The 24,398-nt window shown below is 53.0% G+C and overlaps 2 pseudogenes across 1 annotated transcript in view; one reads left to right on the plus strand and one right to left on the minus strand.

The window, feature by feature from the left end:
* LOC147119605 (uncharacterized) overlaps nucleotides 1–24,398 on the plus strand; it is a 183,995-nt pseudogene that overhangs the window by 36,177 nt on the left and 123,420 nt on the right.
* Nucleotides 1–24,398, minus strand: part of LOC147119606 (uncharacterized) — an 86,430-nt pseudogene that overhangs the window by 493 nt on the left and 61,539 nt on the right. Inside the window, exon 3 of the transcript XR_015078048.1 lies at nucleotides 39–97. The product of XR_015078048.1 is annotated as an uncharacterized LOC147119606 (transcript). The remainder of the gene's footprint in view (nucleotides 1–38; nucleotides 98–24,398) is intronic.

The raw sequence follows: 24,398 nt of genomic DNA on the forward strand, positions 1-24,398 counted from the left end.
CAATGTGAACTCGCTGGTGTGTCACCAGGGAGGATGACTGAGTGAATCCCTTTCCACACTCGGAGCAGGTGAACGGTCTCTCCCCAGTATGAGTGCGCTGGTGTACAGTGAGGTCAGATGATCGCCTGAACCCAGTTCCGCAGTGAGAGCACCTGAACGGTCTCTCGTCAGTGTGAACATGTTGATGGCACATCAGTTCCCCGGAACTTTTATAGCACTTCCCGCAGTCCGGGCATTTAAAAGGTCTCTCGTCAGTGTGAACTCGCCAGTGCTGCAGCAGGTGGGATGAATTAGTGAATCCCTTCCCACACTCAGTGCAGGTGAATGGCCTCTCCCCGGTGTATTCAGCTCAGACAGGTAGTTGAATCGCTTCCCACAGAACCACATTTACATGGTTTCTCCCCGGTGTGACTGCGCTTGTGTCTCGACAGGCCGGAGGATCGGCTGAAGCCTCGTCCACACACAGAACATGTGTACAGTTTCTCCCTGCTCTGAACGGTGCTTTCTGCTTCCATGCTCAAAGGTCCTGATGAATGAAGCGACTCTGTCAGATCTTGAAGTGAAGTTTGGTTTGAGTTTCCCGTCTGAAAAGCCACCTCTTCTAATACCCTGTAGAATTAATTTCAAACAGGAAAAAGGGAGGGTGAGAGAGACTCCACAAAAACACAAAAGCAGGTTGTGAAATTGAGCTCAATGCATCTGGGAATTTGTGGGTCCGGCACTAGAAAAAAGTGACCATGAAAGCTGCCGGATTGTCGTAAAAACCCAACTGGTTCACTAATGTCCTTCAGGGAAGGGAACCCGCCACCCGGTCTGGGCCTACACAAGACTCTGGCCTCTATGGGAGGAGAGAGAGCGAGGTGGGAGGGGGAGGGGTGAAGGAGAGTGACTTTATACATCTGCAACTCGACTGGAACTTTGACAGACCCTCCCAAACACGTGACCTCCACCACCTAGAAGGACAAGGGCAGCAGGTGTATGGGAACACCATCATCTCCCAGTTCCCCTCCAAGTCACACACTGTCCTGATTTGGGCATATATCGCCGTTCCTACATCGTCGCTGGGTGAAAATACTGGAACTCCTCACCGAACAGCATTCTGAGAGTACCTTCACCACACGGACTGCAGAGGCTCAAGAAGAAGGCCCAGCATCACCTTCTCAACGGGCAACTGGGGACTGGCAATATCTGCTGGCCCTGCTAGTGACACCCACATCGAATTAATTTTAAAAATCTGTACATATAAAATGGATTGAAGGCCTCTACAGAAATACTTGTTCCTAAAACGATAATCTTTTACACTGTACAGACAATGTCTGTTTAGCAAATTAATCTCCCCTAGAATCCACCTCCCTTTACAGTCTCACATTGGAAATTGTTGGGTCCCACTGGGCTCAGAGGTACTGGGGGTTAAACCCAGCTGATTCTCCCCCCCTCTCCACTCCAGCTCAAACTGCTGCAACAAGAAAGCTCCACACAGGAGGCCAGGGACCGAGTTCCACATCCACTGCCCACCCTGATGCTAACTGGCTCTGAGTTGCTCCCTCTGCTGTATAAATGCAAGTTGTCGTGTTTCTTGTCTGGGGGAGGCGCTGCACCCTGGGGTTAATGGTGCCGGTATCCTGGGCACAGGTCCGCCGGCTCTGACTCGGGGCCTGAGAACCACACACAGAGTTGCTGAGGGATTCCAACCCTGGGACTGTACATGGGGATTCCAGCCCTGGGACTGTACATGGGGATTCCAGCCCTGGGACTGTACATGGGGATTCCAGCCCTGGGACTGTACATGGGGATTCTAACCCTGGGACTGTACATGGGGATTCTAACCCTGGGACTGTACATGGGGATTCTAACCCTGGGACTGTACATGGGGATTCCAACCCTGGGACTGTACATGGGGATTCCAGCCCTGGGACAGTACATGGGGATTCCAGCCCTGGGACTGTACATGGGGATTCCAGCCCTGGGACTGTACATGGGGATTCCAGCCCTGGGACTGTACATGGGGATTCTAACCCTGGGACTGTACATGGGGATTCTAACCCTGGGACTGTACATGGGGATTCTAACCCTGGGACTGTACATGGGGATTCTAACCCTGGGACTGTACATGGGGATTCCAGCCCTGGGACTGTACATGGGGATTCTAACCCTGGGACTGTACATGGGGATTCGAACCCTGGGACTGTACATGGGGATTCCAAACCTGGGACTGTACATGGGGATTCTAACTCTGGGACTGTACATGGGGATTCCAACCCTGGGACTGTACATTGGAATTCAAACGTTGGGACTGTACATGGGGATTCTAACTCTGGAACTGTACATGGGGATTCTAACCCTGGGACTGTACATGGGGATTCTAACTCTGGGACTGTACATGGGGATTCCAACCCTGGGACTGTACATTGGAATTCAAACGTTGGGACTGTACATGGGGATTCTAACTCTGGGACTGTACATGGGGATTCTAACCCTGGGACTGTACATGGGGATTCTAACCCTGGGACAGTACATGGGGATTCTAACTCTGGGACTGTACATGGGGATTCTAACTCTGGGACTGTACATGGGGATTCTAACTCTGGGACTGTACATGGGGATTCCAACCCTGGGACTGTACATGGGGATTCTAACTCTGGAACTGCACATGGGGATTCTAACTCTGGGACTGTACATGTGGATTGTAACCTTGGGACTGTACATTGGGATACCAACCCTGGGACTGTACATGGGGATCCAACTCTGGGACTGTACATGGGGATTCTAACTCAGGGACTGTACATGCGGATTTCAAACCTGGGACTGTACATGGGGATTCTAACCCTGGGACAGTACATGGGGATTCCAGCCCTGGGACTGTACATGGGGATTCCAGCCCTGGGACTGTACATGGGGATTCTAACCCTGGGACTGTACATGGGGATTCTAACCCTGGGACTGTACATGGGGATTCTAACCCTGGGACTGTACATGGGGATTCTAACCCTGGGACTGTACATGGGGATTCCAGCCCTGGGACTGTACAGGGGGATTCCAGCCCTGGGACTGTACATGGGGATTCTAACCCTGGGACTGTACATGGGGATTCGAACCCTGGGACTGTACATGGGGATTCCAAACCTGGGACTGTACATGGGGATTCCAACCCTGGGACTGTACATGGGGATTCCAAACCTGGAACTGCACATGGGGATTCTAACTCTGGGACTGTACATGGGGATTCCAAACCTGGGACTGTACATTGGAATTCAAACGTTGGGACTGTACATGGGGATTCTAACTCTGGAACTGTACATGGGGATTCTAACCCTGGGACTGTACATGGGGATTCTAACTCTGGGACTGTACATGGGGATTCCAACCCTGGGACTGTACATTGGAATTCAAACGTTGGGACTGTACATGGGGATTCTAACTCTGGGACTGTACATGGGGATTCTAACCCTGGGACTGTACATGGGGATTCTAACTCTGGGACTGTACATGGGGATTCCAACCCTGGGACTGTACATGGGGATTCTAACTCTGGAACTGCACATGGGGATTCTAACTCTGGGACTGTACATGGGGATTCTAACCCTGGGACTGTACATGGGGATTCCAGCCCTGGGACTGTACATGGGGATTCCAACCCTGGGACTGTACATGGGGATTCTAACCCTGGGACTGTACATGGGGATTCTAACCCTGGGACAGTACATGGGGATTCTAACCCTGGGACAGTACATGGGAATTCTAATCCTGGGACTGTACATGGGAATTCCAAAACTGGGACTGTACATGGCGATTCCAACCCTGGGACTGTACATGGGGATTCTAGCCCTGAGACTGTACTTGGGGATTCTATCCCTGGGACTGTACACGGGGATTCCAACTCTGGGACTGTACATCGGGATTATAACCCTGGGACTGTACATGGGGATTCTAAATCTGGGATTGTACATGGGGATTCAAACCCTGGGACCATAAATGGGGATTGTAACCCTGGGACTGTATATGGGGATTCCAGCCCTGGGACTGTACATGGGGATTCCAACTGTAGGATTGTACATGGGGATTCCAACCCTGGGACTGTACATGGGGATTCTAACCCTGGGACTGTACGTGGGGATTCTAATCCTGGGGCTGTACATGGCGATTCTAACCCTGGGACTGTATATGGGGATTCTACGCCTGGGGCAGTACATGGGGATTCCAGCACTGGGACTGTACATGGGGATTCCAAACCTGGGACTGTACATGGGGATTCTAACCCTGGGACTGTACATGGGGATTCCAAACCTGGGACTGCACAAGGGGATTCTAACCCTGGGACTGTACATGGGGATTCCAACCCTGGGACTGTACATGGGGATTCTAACACTGGGATTTTACATGGGGATTCCAGCCCTGGGATTGTACATGGGGATTCTAGCCCTGGGACTGTACGTGGCGATTCTAACACTGGGACTATACATGGCGATTCCAACCCTGGGACTGTACATGGGGATTCTACGCCTGGGGCTGTACATGGGGATTCCAGCACTGGGACTGTACATGGGGATTCCAACCCTGGGACTGTACATGGGGATTCTAACCCTGGGGCTGTACACAGGGATTCCAACCCAGGGAATGCACATCGGGATTGTAACCCTAGGACTGTACATGTGGATTCTAACCATAGGACTGTATATGGGGATTCCAACCCTGGGACTGTACATAGGGATTCTAACTCTGGGACTGTACATGGGGATTCTAACTCTGGGACTGTACATGGGGATTCTAACCCTAGGACTGTGCATGGGGATTCTAACCCTAGGACTGTGCATGGGGATTCCAACCCTGGGACTGTACATGGGCATTCCAAACATAAGACTGTACATGGGGTTTCTAACCCTGGGACTGTACATAGGGATTCCAGCCCTGGGACTGCACATGGGGATTCCAACCCTGGGAATGTACAGGGAGATTCCAACCCTGTGACTGTAGATGGGGATTCTAACCGTGGGACTGTACATGGGGATTCCAACCCTGGGGCTGTACATGGTATTCAAACCTTGGGACTGTACATGGAGATTCCAAACCTGGCACTGTAGATGGGGATTCCAACAATGGTACTGTGCATGGGGATTCTAACCCTGGGGCTGTACATGTGGATTGTAACCTTGGGACTGTACATTGGGATTCCAACCCTGGGACTGTACATGGGGATCCAACTCTGGGACTGTACATGGGGATTCCAACTCAGGGACTGTACATGCGGATTTCAAACCTGGGACTGTACATGGGGATTCTAACCCTGGGACTGTACATGGGGATTCCAATCCTGGGACTGTACATGGGGATTCCAACTCTGGGACCGTACATGCGGATTCCAACTCTGGGACCGTACATGCGGATTCCAGCCCTGGGACTGTACATGGGATTCCAACGATGGGACTGTACCTGGGGATTCTAACCCTGTCACTGTGAATGGGGATTTCTGCCCTGGGACTGTACATGGGGATTCCAACCCTGGGATCGTGTATGGAGATTCCAAACCTGGGACTGTGCAAGGGGATTCTAAACCTAGGACTGTACATGGGGATGCTAACCTTGGGACTGTCCATGGGGATTCTAAACCTGGGACTGTACATGGGGATTCCAACAATGCTACTGTACATGGGGATTCTAACCCTGGGGCTGTACATGTGGATTGTAACCTTGGGACTGTACATTGGGATTCCAACCCTGGGACTGTACATGGGGATTCTAAGCCTGGGACTGTACATCGGGATTCTAACCCTGGGACGTACATGGGGATTCCAACCCTCGGACTGTACATGGGGATTCTAACCTTGCGACTGTACATGGGGATACTAACTCTGGGATTGTACATGGAGATTCTAACCTGGGACTGTGCATGGGGATTCTAACCTGGGACTGTACATGGGGATCCGAACCCTGGGACTGTACATGGGGATTCCAACCCTGGGACTATACATGGGTATTCCATCCCAGGGAACGTACATGGGGGTTCCAACCCTGGGCTGTACATGGGGATTCCAACCCAGGGACAGTACATGCGGATTCCAACCCTGGGACTGTAAATGCGAATTCCAGCCCTGGGACTGTGCAGGGGGATTGCAAACCTGGGTCTGTACATGGGGATTCCAGCCCTGGGACTGTACATGGGGCTTCCAACCTTGGGATTGTACATGGGGATACTAAGCCTGGGACTGCACATGGGTATTCCAACCCTGGGACTGTACATGGGGATTCTAACCCTTGGGACTGTACATGGGGTTTCCAACTCAGGGATTGTACATGGGATTCCAACCATGGGACTGTACCTGGGGATTTTAACTGTCACTGTGCAAGGGGATTCCAAACCTGAGACTGTACATGGGGATTCCAACCCTGGGACTGTACCTGGGGATTCCAAGCCTGGGACTATACATGGGGATTCTAACCCTGGGATCGTGTATGGAGATTCTAACCCTGGGACTGTACAATGGGATTCTAAGCCTGGGACTGTACATGGGGATTCTAACCCTGGGAGTGTACATGGGGCTTCCAACCCTCGGACTGTACATGGGGATTCTAACCTTGCGACTGTACATGGGGATACTATCTCTGGGACTGTACATGGAGATTCTAACCTGGGACTGTACATGGGGATTCCAGACCTGGGACTGAGCATGGGTTTCCAACCCTGGGACTGTACATGAGGATTCTAACCCTAGGACTCTACATGGGGTTTCCAACCCTGGGACTGTGCATGGGGATTCTAACCTGGGACTGTACATGGGGATCCTAACCCTGGGACTGTACATGGGTATTCCAACCCAGGGACCGTACATGGGGATACCAACCCAGGGATTGTACTTGAGGATTTCAAACCTGGGACCGTACATGGGGGTTCCAACCCTGGGACTGTACATGGGGATTCAAACCCAGGGACAGTACATGCGGATTCCAACCCTGGGACTGTAAATGGGAATTCCAGCCCTGGGAATGTAAATGGGAATTCCAGCCCTGGGACTGTGCAGGGGGATTGCAAACCTGGGTCTGTACATGGGGATTCCAGCCCTGGGAATGTACATGGGGATTCCAACCTTGGGACTGTACATGGGGATTCCAACCCTGGGACTGTACATGGGGATTCTAACTGTGCAACTGTACATGGGGATACTAACCCTGGGACTGTACATGGGGTTTCTAACCTTGGGACTGTACATGGGGTATCCAATCCTGGGACTGTACATGGGGATTCCAAACCAGGGACTGTAAATGGGCATTCAAGCCTTGGGTATATACATGGGGATTCCAGCCCTGGGACTGTACAAGGGCATACTTACCCTGGGACTGTACATGGGGATATGATCAATGTTACTGTACACGGGGATTCTAACCATGGGACTATACATTGGGATTCTCACCCTGGGACTGCACATGTGGATTCCAAACCTGGTACTGTATATGGGGTTTCCAGACCTGGGACTGTACATGGTATTCAAACCTTGGGACTGTACATGCGGATTCCAAACCTGGGACTGCACATGGGGATTCCAACACTGGTACTGTACATGGGGATTCTAAACCTGGAACTGTACATGGGGATTCTAAACCTGGGGCTGTACATGTGGATTATAACCTTGGGACTGTACATTGGGATTCCAACCCTGGGACTGTACATGGGGATCCAACTCTGGGACTGTACATGGGGATTCCAACTCAGGGACTGTACATGTGGATTTCAACCCTGGGACTGTACATGGGGATCTAACCCTGGGACTGTACATGGGGATTCCAATCCTGGGACCGTACATGGGGATTCCAGCCCTGGGACTGTACATGGGATTCCAATGATGGGACTGTACCTGGGGATTCTAACCCTGTCACTGTACAAGGATTTCCAAACCTGGGACTGTACCTGGGGATTCCAAGCCTGGGACTATACATGGGGATTCCAACCCTGGGATGTGTACATGGGGATTCCAACCCTGGGATTGTGTATGGAGATTCTAACCCTGGGACTGGACATGGGGATTCCAACCCTGGGACTGTACATGTGGATTCCAAACCTGGAACTGTTCATGGGGATTCCAACCCTGTGACTGTACATGGGGATTCTAACCCTGGGACTGTACATGGGGTTTCAAACCCTAGGACTGTACATGGGGATTCTAACCTGGGAATGTACATGGGTATTCCAGCCCTGTAACTGTACATGGGGATTCCAACCCTGGGATCGTGTATGGAGATTCTAACCCTGGGACTGTACAAGTTGATTCTAAACCTAGGACTGCACATGGGGATGCTAACCCTGGGACTGTACATGGGGATTCTAGGCCTGGGACTGTACATGGGGATACCAACCCAGGGACTGTAAATGGGAATTCCAGCCCTGGGACTGTACATAGGGATTCCAACCCTGGGATTGTGCAAGGAGATGCCAACCCTGGGAATGTACATGTGTATTGTAACCCTGGGACTGTACATGGGGATTCTATCCGTGCGACTGTACATGGGGATTCTAACCCTGGGACTGTACATGGGGATTCCAAACCTGGGACTGTAAATGGGCATTCAAGCCTTGGGAATATACATGGGGATTCCAACCCTGGGACTGTACAAGGGGATTCGATCACTGTTACTGTACATGGGGATTCTATCCATGGGACTGTACATTGGGATTCTCACTCTGGGACTCCACATGTGGATTCCAAAACTGGTACTGTATATGGGGATTCCAGACCTGGGACTGTACATGGTATTCAAACCTTGGGACTGTACAGGGGATTCCAAACTTCCGACTGTACATGGGGATGCCAACCCTGGCACTGTACATGGGGATTCCAACCCTGGGACTGTACATGGTATTCAAACCTTGGGACTGTACAGGGGATTCCAAACTTCCGACTGTACATGGGGATGCCAACCCTGGCACTGTACATGGGGATTCCAACCCTGGGACTGTACATGGGGATTCTAACCCTGGGGCTGTACATGTGAATTGTAACCTTGGGACTGTACATTGTGATTCCAACCCTGGGACTGTACATGCGGATTCCAACTCAGGGACTGTACATGTGGATTTCAACCCTGGGACTGTACATGAGGATTCTAACCCTGGGACTGTACATGGGGATTCCAATCCTGGGACTGTACATGGGGATTCCAACACTGGGACCGTACATGTGGATTCCAGCCCTGGGACTGTACATGGGATTCCCACCATGGGACTGTACTTGGGGATTCTAACCCTGTCACTGTACAAGGGGATTCCAAACCTGGGACTGTACATGGGGTTTCCAACCCTGAGACTGTACCTGGGGATTCCAAGCCTGGGACTATACATGGGGATACCAACCCTGGGACTGTACATGGGGATTTCTGCCCTGGGACTGTACATGGGGATTCCAACCCTGGGATCGTGTATGGAGATTCTAACCCTGGGACTGTACAAGGGGATTCTAAACTTAGGACTGCAAATGGGGATGCTAACCCTGGGACTGTACATGGGGATTATAAGCCTGGGACTGCACATGGGGATTCCAACCCTGGGACTGTACATGGGGATTTTAATCTGGGACTGTACATGGTGATCCTAACCCCCAGAATGTACATGGGGATTCTAACCCTGGGACTGTACATGGGATTTGAAACGTTGGGACTGTACATGGGGATTCTAACCATGGGACTACATGGGGATTCCAAACCTGGGACAGTACATGGGGATTCTAACCCTCTGTCTGTGCATGGAGATTCAACCCTGGGACTGTACATGGGAATTCTAAACCTGTGACTGTATATGGTGATGCCAACCCTGGGACTGTACATGTGGATTGTAATCTTGGGACTGTACATTGGGATACCAATCCTGGGACTGTACATGGGGATTTCAACCCTGGGACTGTACATGGGGATTTCTGCATTGGGACTGTACATGGGGATTCCATCCCTGGGATCGTGTATGGAGATTCTCACCCTGGGACTGTACAAGGGGATTCTAACCCTAGGACTGTACATGGGGATGCTAACCCTGGGACTGTACATGGTGATTCTAACACTGGGACAGTACATGGGGATTACAACCCTGGGACTGTCCATCGGGATTCCAACCCTAGGACTGTACATGGGGATTCTAACCTTGCGACTGTACATGGGGATTCTAACCTGGGACTGTACATGGGGATTCCAAACCTGGGACTGTTCTTGGGGATTCCAACCCTGGGACTGTTCTTGGGGATTCTAAACCTGGGACTGTACATGGTGTTTCCAACCCTGGGACTGTACATGGGCGTTCCAACCCTGGGAATGCATATGGGGATTCCAACCCAGGGACAGTACATGCGGATTCCAACCCTGGGACTGTAAATGGGAATTCCAGCCCTGGGACTGTACAGGTGGATTGCAAACCTGGGTCTGTACATGGGGATCCCAGCCCTGGGACTGTACATGGGGATTCCATCCCTGGGACTGTCCATGGGGATTCCATCCCTAGGACAGTACATGTGGATTCTAACCCTGGGACTGTTCAAGGGGATTCTAACCCTGGGACTGTACATGGGGATTCTAACCCTGGTGCTGTACATGCAGATTCTAACCCTGGGAATATATATGGGGATTCCAACCCTGGGACTATATATGGGGATTCCAACCCTGGGATTGTACATGGGGATTCCAACCCTGGGATTGTACATGGGGATTCCAAACCTCGGACTGTACATGGGGATTCCAACCCTCGCACTGTCCATGGGGATACTAACCCTGCGACTGTTCATGGGGAGTCTAAATCTGGGTCTGTGCATGGGGATTCCAACCCTCGGACTGTGCATGGGGATTCTAACTCTAGGACTGCACTTGGAGATTCCAACCCTGGGACTGTACATGGGGATTACAACCCAGGGGCTGCACATGGGTATTCCAACCCTCGGAGAGTACAAGTGGATTCTAACCCTGGGACTATACATGGGGTTTCCAACCATGGGACTGTGCATGGAGTTTCTAACCCTGAGACTGTGCATGGAGATTCTAAACCTGGGACTGTACATGGGGATTCCAACCCTGGGATTGTACATGGGGATTCCAAACCTCGGACTGTACATGTGGATTCCAACCCTCGCACTGTCCATGGGGATACTAACCCTGCGACTGTACATGGGGATACTAACCCTGGGTCTGTACATGGGGATTCCAACCCTGGGAATGTATAAGGGGATTCTAACCATGGGACTGTACATGGGGTTCTAACCCTGGGAGTAGACATGGGGTTTCTAACCCTGGGACTGTACATAGGGATTCCAGCCCTGGGAATGTACAGGGGGATTCCAACCCTGTGACTGCAGATGGGGATTCTAACCCTGGCACTATACATGGGGATTCCAACACTGGTACTGTACCTGGGGATTCTAACACTGCGACTGTACAAGGGGTTTCCAGCACTGGGACTGTACATGGGGATTCAAGCCCTACGAATGCACTTGGGGAATCTAACCCTGGGACTGTACATGGGGATTCTAACCGTGGGACTGTACATGGGGATTCCAACCCTGGGACTGTACATGGGGATTCGATCACTGTTACTGTACATGGGGATTCTAACCATGGGACTGTACATTGGGATTCTCACCCTGGGACAGCACATGTGGATTCCAAACCTGGTACTGTATATGGGGATTCCAGACCTGGGACTGTACATGGTATTCAAACCTTGGTACTGTACATGGGGATTCCAAACCTGGGATGTACCTGGGGATTCGAACCCTGCGACTGTACATGGGGATTCCAACCCTGGCACTGTACATGGGGATTCCAACAGTGGTACTGTACATGGGGATTCCAACCCTGGGACTGCACATGGGGATTCCAACACTGGGACCGTACCTGGGGATTCTAACCCTGTCACTATACAAGGGGGTTCTAAACCTGGGACTGCACATGGGGATTCTAACACTGGGACTGCACATGGGGATTCTAACCTGGGACAGTACATGGGGATTCTAACCCTGGGAATATATATGGGGATTCCAACCCTGGGACTGCACAAGGGGATTCCAACCCTGGGACTGTACATGGGGATTCCAAACCTCGGACTGTACATGGGGATTCCAACCCTCGGACTGTCCATGGGGATTCTAACCCTGTGACTGTACATGGGGATACTGATGCGCTATCAATTACTGAGTAAAGACTGGAAGTTAAGAGAGTAACAAACAGGCTTTTATTAGCTAAAGAACGAAGGCATGCCTCTAGTGGTCGACCGGTCCTGAAGGCCTGGGGAACTGCAGAGCAGCCGCCTTTTTACCAGGGCATATGGGTGGAGCCAGGGGCAGAGCCAGCTGAGGCATGCACAGACAGGTACAACAATGGGCAAGAGTGAACAAAGTGAAGTGAACAACAGTGAACAACAGTGAAGTGAACAACAGTGGTTTACCACATTCACCCCTTGCTTAAAAATGAGTCCGACGGGGTGAAGTGTATTAAAAGTTTGTATAATTAAGTCTTTCTGGGGGTCTTGTATGCCGTCGTGATCGTCGTGGCGATGGCTGAGGTGGTGCAGCTTCCGACGCCGAGTCCCGCATGGGCCGGAGCACTGGCGTGTCATCCTCATGGGTGTTGAGTTGGTTGGTGATCAATGGCGGGTCACGGGGCCACGGCATGCCGTCTACAGGGGTTAGGTATGGGTCCGTTGCCGCCGGTGCATTGTGGGTAGCGGTGATGTTGGTTTCAGGGGCCCCCGAGGGTGCGAGGTCTCGTATGGAGACTGTGTCCTCCCGCCCGTCCGGGTACGCAATGTAAGCGTACTGGGGGTTGGCGTGGAGGAGGTCGACCCTCTCGCCCAGAGGGTCCATTTTATGGGTCCTCACGTGTCTTCTCAGTAGGACCGGCCCTGGGGACGTCAGCCATGGCGGTAGCGATGTCCCCGATGTGGACTTCCTTGGGAAGACAAACATTTTCTCATGAGGGGTGGCGTTAGTGGCAGTGCAGAGCAGTGACCAAATAGAGTGGAGCGCATCGGGGAGCACATCCTGCCAGCGGGAGGTCGGAAGGCCCCTAGACTTTAAGGCTAGCAGGGCGGCCTTCCAAACTGTTGCATTCTCTCTTTCCACCTGCCCGTTCCCCCGGGGGTTGTAACTGGTGGTCCTGCTTGTGGCAATACCCCTAGCGAGCAGGTACTGATGGAGTTCATCGCTCATAAATGATGAGCCCCGGTCGCTGTGGATATAGCTGGGAAACCGAACAGGGTGAAGAGGTCATTCAGACATTTAATGACCGTGGCACTGGTCATGTCCAGGCAGGGGATGGTGAATGGGAAATAGGTGTACTCATCAATAATGTTGAGGAAGTACACATTGCGGTCGGAGGAGGGGCGAGGCCCTTTAAAATCAACGCTCAGGCGCTCGAAGGGGAGAGTGGCTTTTATCAGGTGAGCCCTGTCTGGTCTATAAAAGTGCGGTTTGCACTCAGCACAGGCTTGGCAGTTCCTGGTCATGGTCCTGACCTCCTCAATGGAGTAAGGCAGGTTGCAGACCTTGATGAAAAAGAAGAACCTGGTGACCCCCGGGTGGCAGAGGTCATTGTGGAGGGCCCGCAGTCTATCAACCTGTGCGTTGGCACACGTACCTCGCGATAGAGCATCCGGGGGCTCATTGAGTTTCCCGGGCCGGCACAAGATATCGTAATTGTAGGTGGAAAGTTCAATTCTCCACCTCAAAATCTTGTCATTTTTGATTTTGCCCCTCTGCTTGTTATTAAACATAAAAGCAACTGAACGCTGGTCAGTGAGTAGGGTGAATCGTTTTCCGGCCAGGTAATGCCTCCAATGTCGCACAGCTTCCACAATGGCCTGGGCCTCCTTTTCGACAGAGGAGTGTCTGATTTCGGAGCCTTGGAGGGTTCGTGAAAAGAAGGCCACGGGCCTTCCCGCCTGGTTAAGGGTAGCGGCCAGGGCAAAGTCAGATGCATCGCTCTCCACCTGGAAAGGGATGGACTCGTCCACCGCGTGCATGGTGGCTTTAGCAATGTCCTCTTTGATACGGTGGAAGGCTAAGCCGGCCTCTGCCGCCAGGGGAAAAGAGGTGGACTTGATAAGTGGATGGGCTTTGTCCGCATAATTAGGGACCCACTGGGCATAGTAGGAGAAAAACCCCAGGCATCTCTTCAGGGCCTTGAGGCAGTGGGGCAGGGGAAGGTCCATAAGGGGACGCATCCGGTTGGGGTCGGGGCCGATGACTCCGTGTTCCACAACACAGCCAAGGATAGCGAGGCGGGTTATGCGGAATATGCACTTCTCCTTGTTATACATAAGGTTTAGGAGTTGGGCAGTGCGGAGGAATTTGTCGAGGTTGGCGTCATGGTCCTGCAGGTCATGGCCGCAGATGGTCACATTGTCCAGGTAGGGAAAAGTGGCCTGCAACGCATTCTGGTCGACCATCCGGTCCATCTCCCTTTGGAAAACGGAGACCCCATTGGTGACGCTGAAGGGAACCCGAAGGAAGTGGTAGAGGCGGCCGTTTGCCTCGAAGGCAGTGTACTGGCGGTCCTCATAGTGGATAGGGAGTTGGTGATATGCTAACTTAAGGTCAATGGTGGAGAATACGCGGTATTGTGCGATCTGATTGACCATATCAGATATGCGGGGGAGGGGGTATGCGTCCAGTTGAGTATATCGATTAATTGTTTGGCTGTAGTCAATGACCAGGCGCTGCTTCTCGCCGGTCTTGATGACCACAACCTGGGCTCGCCGGGGCTGGTGCTAGCTTCAATAATCCCCTCCTTCAGGAGCCGCTCCACCTCAGATTTAATAAAAACTCTGTCACCAGCGCTGTATCGCCTGCTTTTGGTGGCGATGGGCTTACAGTCGTGGGCGAGGTTAGCGAACAACGGGGGGGGGGGGGTGACTTTAAGCGTGGAGAGGCTGCAAAAGGTGCGCGGTGGGCAATTTGAAAACTGCTGGTTGCAGACTGTGAGTGGGGGAAAGGGTCCACTGTACGCCATCGTGACACTCTTAAGGTGGCACTGAAAATCCAACCCCAGTAGAACGGCAGCACAGAGATGGGGCAGGACAAGCAGTTTAAAGTTTCTGTACTCGGTACCCCTCACCGAAAGGGTCACCACGCAGTAGCTGCCGACGTCCGCTGAATGGGACTTGGAGGCCATAGAGACCCGGTGGTGTGCTGGCAGGACCGGGAGAGAGTAACGCCGCACCGTGTCGGGGTGGATAAAGCTCTCCGTGCTCCCGCAGTCGAAAAGGCAGGTCATGGCGCGGCCGTTTACCTTAATGTCCATCATGGACCTGGCTAGTTGGTGAGGTCTAGATTGGTCCAGTGTAACGGAGGCCAGCGTAGGGTCAGGCGTCTCGCTGCAGTCATCAGGTGAGGCGGTGGGTGAGTCGCGGGCCCATTGCAAAAATGGCGGCCGGAACGGATCACCCATGGTCGAAGGCGTCCAAGATGGCATCCAAGATGGCGGCGCCCATGATCCACATGTGGCTGGAGGCGTACAAGATGGCGGCGTCCAAGATGGCAGCCTGCTCAGCCCACACGCGGCACTGCTGGAGTTTGGGGTAGGTTTAGCCTTGCAGATGCTGGCGTAGTGCCCTTTCTTCCCACAACCAGAGCAAGTAGCGTTTTTTGCCGGGCAGCGTGCTCGGAGGTGTTTGGCTTGGCCACAGAAGTAACACTTTGGGCCCCGGGACATCGCTGCAGAAGTTGGGCCGTTGGCGGGATGTGACGGGGGTGGCGCGGCACAGGGTGGCGGTCCTACCGTGTCCCAGGATGGCGGCGCCCGTGCCATCCACAATGCGGCCGCGCGGTCAGGGGAGTAGGCGTCCATATTCCGGTGGACCACATCTAGCGAGAGTGCGAGGGCCGTGGCCTTCTTCAGGTCAAGTTCGCCCTGCTCCAACGGTCTCTGCTGGGTGTAGTTGGACCTGAGGCCCGCGACGAAGGCGTCCTGGACAAGTTCCTCCGTGTACACCGCAGCCAACACCTCTTTACATTTGCAGGCCCGGCCGAGCACCTTCAGCACCCGTAGGTATACCTCCATCGATTCCCCGGGTTGCTGTTTGCGGGACCCCAGGAGGTGTCTGGTGTAAAACTCATTTACGGGGCGTGCGTACTGTTCTTTAAGGAGGTCGAGAGCACCCTTGTAGGTAGTCGCATCTTGGATGAGCGAATAAGCTTGGTGGTTCACCTTGGAGGTCAGAACCCTTAATTTGTCACCATCGTTTTGAACAGTTTCGACGGAGGCTTCTAGGAAAAATTCGAAGCATCGCAGCCAGTGTGCGAACTTGGTAGATGAATCCGCCTCTTGAGGGTCTAGTTCCAGGCGTGCTGGTTTGAGGATTTGCTCCATCGAAAAAAAATTTAGCTAATAAAATTGATGCGCTATCAATTACTGAGAAAAGACTGGAAGTTAAGAGAGTAACAAACAGGCTTTTATTAGCTAAAGAACGAAGGTATGCCTCTAGTGGTCGACCGGTCCTGAATGCCTGGGGAACTGCAGAGCAGCCGCCTTTATACCAGGTGTGGTAAACCACTTTTATCGTTCACTATAGTTATCACTGTTATATCGTTACAACAGTATAAACAGTGATAACCATAGTGTATCACTACACAAGGTCACCTCTTGTCACGCTGTTATACCTGGGCTGACCACAGCTGACTCCGCCCATGACTCCGCCTGCTTGCCCAGGTATAAAGGTGGTCGACTGGCTGGTATTCCTCCTTGTTGGACCTGATCACCCACGAGGGTGGGCTCTGTTATTTAGCCAATAAAAACCTATAGTTACTATCTTAACTCGTCGCTTTTCATTGGATGAATTGATAGGTATATCAATTTTATTGGCTAAATTTTGAAATGAGTGGATCGGAGCAGCCAAACGACCAGCCAAACGGCCAGCTACAACAGCCACAGCAGCCGGCCTGGCTGCGAGCCCTCCGACCGCCGTACCTGGATCTAAACCCACAGGCAGCGAACTCAGCCCTTGACTTCAAACACTGGCTGAGCTGTTTCGAATCCTACCTGGGAGAATCCGGCGTGCCTCCGGGATCCAAACTAAGAGTTCTGACCACCCAAGTGAGCCCTAAAGTATTTGCAATCATCCAGGACCTTACTACATACGAGGACGCCCTCAACCTGCTGAAAGAGCAGTACCGGAGCCCGGTAAACTCTATGTATGCCAGACATCTCCTAAGATCCCGCTCGCAACAGCCAGTAGAGTCTGTAGATGAATTTTTACGGGCGCTACAAACACTCGGCAGGGACTGTGATTTTAAAGCTGTAACGGCTGCAGAAAATACTGAAGGGAATATCCGCGATGCCTTCGTGAAAGGCCTTCGGTCCGACTACTCACGGCAAAGACTGCTCGAATCAAAGGACCTCGACCTGAATACAACTGCAGCCCTCGCTCGCTCTCTGGAAGTGGCCCATCGGGACCTCGAGGCGTATTCCAGGTACTGTGCTGCGCGACCCTGGGACTCCGGCCCGACCCTGGCCGCAATACTCCTCGCACCGCCGCCTCTGGGACCTACCTCAGCGTCGGCGTCCCAGAACCGATCGGGACCACCACCCCCGGTACCGGCTGCAACATCGGAGCCCCGTGATCGGGCCGCCGGCTGCTTCTTCTGTGGCCAGGCGAAACACCCGAGGACGCGCTGCCCTGCAAGAAACGCGACTTGCTCCGATTGCCACAAGAAAGGCCACTTCGCTAAGGCCTGCAGGGGGAGAGCCACAGACGTCAGCAGTGCCTCATGCGAGTTGTGGGGGCGGCCATCTTTCATCAAGGCCACAGATGCCAGTATCCCCTCGTGTGAGTCGTGGGGGCGGCCATCTTTGATCAAGGCCACCGACACCAGCAGTGCCTCATGTGAGTTGTGGGGGCGGCCATCTTCTCCGCCATTTTATTCAACCTCGTGGGCGCCGCCATTTTGTCCACCACACTCGACCGCCACCTTGTCTCCAGACCCGACCACCGCCTCACCCGCAGACTACAGCAGCTCGCTCAGCCATACACTAGCCTCCGTCAAACTGGACCAAGCTCGCCTGCATCACCTGTCCAAGTCCATGATGGACATCAAAGTAAACGGCCACGCCACGACCTGCCTGTTCGACAGCGGAAGCACGGAGAGTTTCATCCATCCAGACACGGTGAGCCACTACTCCCTCACTGTCCGGCCAACGCGCAACCGGATCTCGATGGCGTCGAGGTCCCATTCTACAGACATCAGCGGCTACTGTGTTGTGACCCTGTCGGTTAGGGGCACGGAGTATAAAAATTTTAAACTCCTCGTCCTGCCCCAGCTCTGCGCTGCCGTCCTACTAGGGCTGGACTTCCAATCCCACCTTCAAAGTGTCACTTTGGCATACGGTGGACCCCTCCCCCCACTCACAGTCGACAACCAGCAGCCTTTAAACCGCCCACCGCATACCACCTGCGGCCTATCCACCCTCAAGGTCCCGCCCCCCTCCCTGTTCGCTAACCTCACCCGCGACTGTAAACCCGTCGCCACCAAGAGCAGGTGGTACAGCGCCGGGGACAGAGCTTTTATTAGCTCTGAAGTGCAGCGTCTCCTGAAGGAGGGCATCATCGAGAGGAGCAACAGCCCCTGGCGTGCCCAGGTCGTAGTCGTTAAGACCGGCAATAAAAACCGCCTGGTCATCGACTACAGCCAAACCATAAACCGGTACACCCAGCTGGACGCATACCCCCTTCCCCGCATATCTGATATGGTCAATCAGATTGCACAGTACCGGGTATTCTCCACCATCGACCTTAAGTCGGCCTATCACCAACTCCCTATCCGCCCTGAGGACCGCCAGTATACCGCCTTCGAGGCGAATGGCCGCCTCTACCACTTCCTTAGGGTTCCCTTCGGCGTCACCAACGGGGTTTCGGTCTTCCAAAGGGAGATGGACCGGATGGTTGACCAGAACGGGCTGCAGGCCACGTTCCCTTATCTAGATAACGTCACCATCTGCGGCCGCGACCGGCAGGACCACGATGTTAATCTGGAGAAATTCCTCCGTACGGCCGAACGGCTGAACCTCACTTACAATAAGGAGAAATGTGTGTTTAACACCTCGCGTCTCGCCATCCTCGGCTGCGTAGTAGAGAACGGGGTCATCGGCCCCGACCCCGAAAGAATGCGCCCCCTCATGGAGCTACCCCTCCCCCACTGTCCAAAGGCGCTGGAGAACCCTGGGGCTCTTCGCCTACTATGCCCAATGGGTGCCGAATTATGCGGACAAAGCCAGACCCCTCATGAAGTCCACCTCCTTCCCCCTGACGGCAGAAGCGTGCGCAGCCTTCTCCCTCATAAAGGGAGACATTGCTAAGGCCACAATGCACGCGGTGGATGAGTCTATCCCTTTCCAAGTGGAGAGCGATGCATCCAACTTCGCCCTAGCAGCAACCCTTAACCAGGCGGGGAGACCTGTGGCCTTCTTCTCAAGGATCCTCCAGGGCCCTGAGATCCGACACTCTTCGGTCGAGAAGGAGGCCCAGGCGATCGTGGAGGCAGTACGATGCTGGAGGCATTACCTGGCAGGCAAACAATTTACCCTCCTCACCGACCAGCGTTCAGTCGCTTTTATGTTTAATAACAAGCTGAGGGGCAAAATCAAGAACGACAAGATCTTGAGGTGGAGAATCGAGCTATCCACCTATGATTATGATATCTTGTACCGACCTGGTAAACTGAACGAACCCCCAGATGCTCTATCATGAAGTACATGCGCCAACGTGCAAATTGATAGACTGCAGACCCTCCACAACGACCTCTGCCACCCCGGGGTCACCAGACTTTACCACTTCATTAAGGCCCGCAACCTGCCCTACTCCATCGAGGAGGTCAGGACCATGACCAGGAACTGCCAAACTTGTGCCGAATACAAACCGCATTTCTTTAGGCCGGACAGAGCAAGCCTGATCAAGGCCACCCGCCCCTTCGAGCGCTTGAGCATCGATTTTAAGGGGCCCCTCCCGTCCTCTGACCGTAATGTGTACTTCCTCAACATCATTGATGAGTACTCCCGTTTCCCCTTTGCCTTCCCCTGCCCAGACATGACCAGCACCACGGTCATCAAATGCCTGAACGACCTCTTCGCCTTGTTCGGGTTCCCGAACTATATACATAGCGACCGGGGCTCATCCTTCATGAGCGAGGAACTTCGCCAGTTCCTACTAGCGAGAGGCATTGCTGCAAGCAGGACCACCAGCTACAACCCCCGAGGGAACGGCCAGGTGGAAAGAGAGAACGCGACTGTCTGGAAGGCCGTTCTCTTAGCCTTAAAGTCAAAGGGCCTGCCAACCTCTCGCTGGCAGGAAGTCCTCCCGGCAGCGCTGCACTCCATTCGGTCACTGCTTTGCACGGCCATTAACGTCACCCCACATGAACGAATGTTTGTTTTCCCCAGGAAGTCGACTACGGGAACCTCGCTACCAACATGGCTGACTTCTCCGGGGCCCGTCTTGCTGCGAAAGCACGTGAGGGCCCATAAAACAGACCCCCTGGTCGAGAGGGTGGACCTCCTGCACGCCAACCCCCAGTACGCCTATGTGGCATACCCAGACGGGCGGGAGGACACAGTCTCCTTACGAGACCTTGCACCCTCGGGCACCCCTGAGACACCACCGTTACCCCCCACCACTTCCCCAAATCCACCCCAGGTAGACGGCATGCCGGAACCCCACGAGCCTTCGCCGACCACGCAGACACCAGCATTAACATCGAATACTGCATCACCGCCGCCGCGCCGATCAGAGAAACTTACGAGGCCTCCGGACAGACTGACATACCCGAACTGGTAGCACACTTCACCCCGCCGGACTCAAATCTAAACAAGGGGTGAATGTGGTAAACCACTTTTATCGTTCACTATCGTTACACTATGGTTATCACTGTTTACACTGTTGTATCACTACACAAGGTCACCTCTTGTCACGCTGTTATACCTGGGCTGACCACAGCTGACTCCGCCCATGACTCCGCCTGCTTGCCCAGGTATAAAGGTGGTCGACTGGCTGGTATTCCTCCTTGTTGGACCTGATCACCCACGAGGGTGGGCTCTGTTATTTAGCCAATAAAAACCTATAGTTACTATCTTAACTCGTCGCTTTTCATTGGATGAATTGATAGGTATATCACCAGGGCATATGGGTGGAGCCAGCTGAGGCATGCACAGACAGGTACAACAATGGGCAAGAGTGAACAACAGTGAAGTGAACAACAGTGAAGTGAACAACAGTGGTTTACCACAGATACTAACCCTGGGGTTGTACATGGGGAGTCCAACCCTGGGAATGTTCATGGGGATTCTAAATCTGGGTCTGTACATGGGGATTCCAACCCTGGGACTGTACTTGGAGATTCTAACCCTGGTACTGTTCATGGGGATTACAACCCAGGGGCTGCACATGGGTATTCCAACCCTGGGAGAGTACAAGGGGATTCTAACCCTGGGACTATACATGGGGTTTCCAACCATGGGACTGTGCATTGAGATTCTAACCCTGGGACTGTGCATGGAGATTCTAAACCTGGGACTGTACATGGGGATTAAAGCCCTGGGCTGTACATGGGAATTCTAACCCTGGGAAAGTATAAGTGGATTCTAACCATGGGACTGTACATGGGGTTCTAACCCTGGGAGTAGACATGGGGTTTCTAACCCTGGGACTGTACATAGGGATTCCAGCCCTGGGAATGTACAGGGGGATTCCAACCCTGTGACTGTAGATGGGGATTCTAACCCTGGGACTGTACATGCGGATTTCAATGGTGAGACTACATGGGGATTACAAACCTGGGACGGTACATGGGGATTCTAATGCTGTGACTGTACAAGGGGTTTCCAACACTGGGACTGTACATGGGGATTCGATCACTGTTACTGTACATGGGGATTCTAACCATGGGACAGTACATTGGGATTCTCACCCTGGGGCTGTACATGGGGATTGTAAACTTGGGACTGTACATGGGGATTCCAACACTGGTACTGTACCTGGGGATTCTAACCCTGCGACTGTACATGGGGATTCCAACCCTGGCACTGTACATGGGGATTCCAACACTGGTACTGTACATGGGGATTCTAACCCTGGGACTGTACATGGGGATTCCTGCTCTGGGACTGTACATGGGGATTCCAACACTGGGACTGTACATGGGGATTCTAACCCTGCGACTGTACATGGGGATTCCAACCCTGAGACTGTACATGGGGATTCCAACCCTGGGACTGTACATGGGGATTCTAACCCTGGGACTGTACATGGGGATTCCAACCCTGCGACTTGACATGGGGATTCCAACCCTGGGACTGTACATGGGGATTCTAACCCTGTGACTGTTCATGGGAATTCCAACCCTGGGACTGTACATGGGGATTCTAAACCTGGGGCTGTACATGGGGATTGTAAACTTGGGACTGTACATGGGGATTCCAACACTGGTACTGTACCTGGGGATTCTAACCCTGCGACTGTACATGGGGATTCCAACCCTGGCACTGTACATGGGGATTCCAACACTGGTACTGTACATGGGGATTCTAACCCTGGGGCTGTACATGTGGATTGTAACCTTGGGACTGTACATTGGGATTCCAACCCTGGGACTGTACATGGGGATTCTAACACTGGTGCTGGAAATGGGGATTCTAACCCTAGGAATGTACATGGGGATTCCAACCCTGGGACGGTACATGGGGATTCCAACCCTCAGATTGTACATGGGGATACTAACCCTGGGACTGTACATGGGGACTCCAATCCTGGGAATTCCAACCCTGGTTCTGTAAATGGGGATTCCAACCCTCGGACTGTACATGGGGATTCTAACCCTAGGACTGCACTTGGGCATTCCAACCCTGGGACTGTACTTGGGAGATTCTAACCCTGGTACTGTGCATGGCGATTGCAACCCTGGGGCTGCACATGTGTATTCTAACCCTGGGACTGTGCATGGAGATTCTAACGCTGGGACTGTACATGGGGATTCCAATCCTGGGACTATGCATGGGGATTCTAACCCTGGGACTGTACATAGGTATTCCAGCCCTGGGACTGCACATGGGGATTCCAGCCCTGGGATTGCACATGGGATTCCAACCCTGTGACTTTATATGGGCATACTAACCCTGGGACTGTACATGGAGATTCTAACCCTGGGAATGTGCATGGAGATTCTAACCCTGGGACTGTGCATGCAGATTACAACCCTGGGACTGTACATGGGGATTCCAACCCTGGGACTGTACATGGGGATTCCAACCCTGGGACAATACATGGGGATTCCAATCCTGGGACTGTACATGGAGGTTCCAACCCTGGGACTGTACATGGAGATTCCAACACTGGGACTGTACATGGGGATTCTAACCCTGGGACTGTACATGGGGATTCCTGCTCTGGGACTGTACATGGGGATTCCAACACTGGGACTGTACATGGGGATTCTAGCCCTGCGACTGTACATGGGGATTCCAACCCTGGGACTGTACATGGGGATTCCAACCCTGGGACTGTACATGGGGATTCTAACCCTGGGACTGTACATGGGGATTCTAACCCTGGGACTGTACATGGGGATTCCAACCCTGCGACTTTACATGGGGATTCCAACCCTGGGACTGTACATGGGGATTCTAACCCTGTGACTGTTCATGGGAATTCCAACCCTGGGACTGTACATGGGGATTCTAAACCTGGGACTGTACATGGGGTTTCCAACCCTGGGACTGTACATGGGGATTCTAATCTGGGACTGTACATGGTGATCCTAGCCGTGGGACTGTACATGGGGATTCCAGCCCAGGGACCGTACATGGGGATACCAACCCAGGAACTGTACTTGAGGATTTCAGCCCTGGGACTGTACAGGGGGATTGCAAACCTGGGTCTGTACATGGGGATTCCAACCCTGGGACTGTACATGGGGATTCCAACCCTGGGACTGTACATGGGGATTCCAACCGAGGGATGGTACTTGGAGATTCTAAACCTGGTACTGTACATGGGGATCACAAACCTGGGTCTGTACATGGGTATTCCAACCATGGGACTGTGCATGGAGATTCGAACCCTGGGAATGTGCATGGAGATTCTAAACCTGGGACTGTACATGGGTATTACAACCCTCGGGCTGCACATGGGTATTCTAACCCTGGGAAAGTACAAGGGGTTTCTAACCATGGGGCTGTACATGGGGATTAAAACCTAGGACTGTACATGGGGATTCTAATGCTGTGACTGTAAAAGGGGTTTCCTACACTGGGACTGCACATGGGGATTCTAAACGTGGGACTGTACATGCAGATACGAACCCTGGGGCTGTACATGGTGATTCCAACCCTGGGACTGCACATGTGGATTCCAAGCCTGGGACTGTACCTGCGGATTCTAACCCTGTGACTGTACATGG

The sequence above is a fragment of the Somniosus microcephalus genome, chromosome 4 (assembly GCF_052327205.1).
Source record: "Somniosus microcephalus isolate GS21.2 chromosome 4, FLI_Smic_1.0, whole genome shotgun sequence".
NCBI classification, from domain to species: Eukaryota; Metazoa; Chordata; class Chondrichthyes; order Squaliformes; family Somniosidae; genus Somniosus; species Somniosus microcephalus.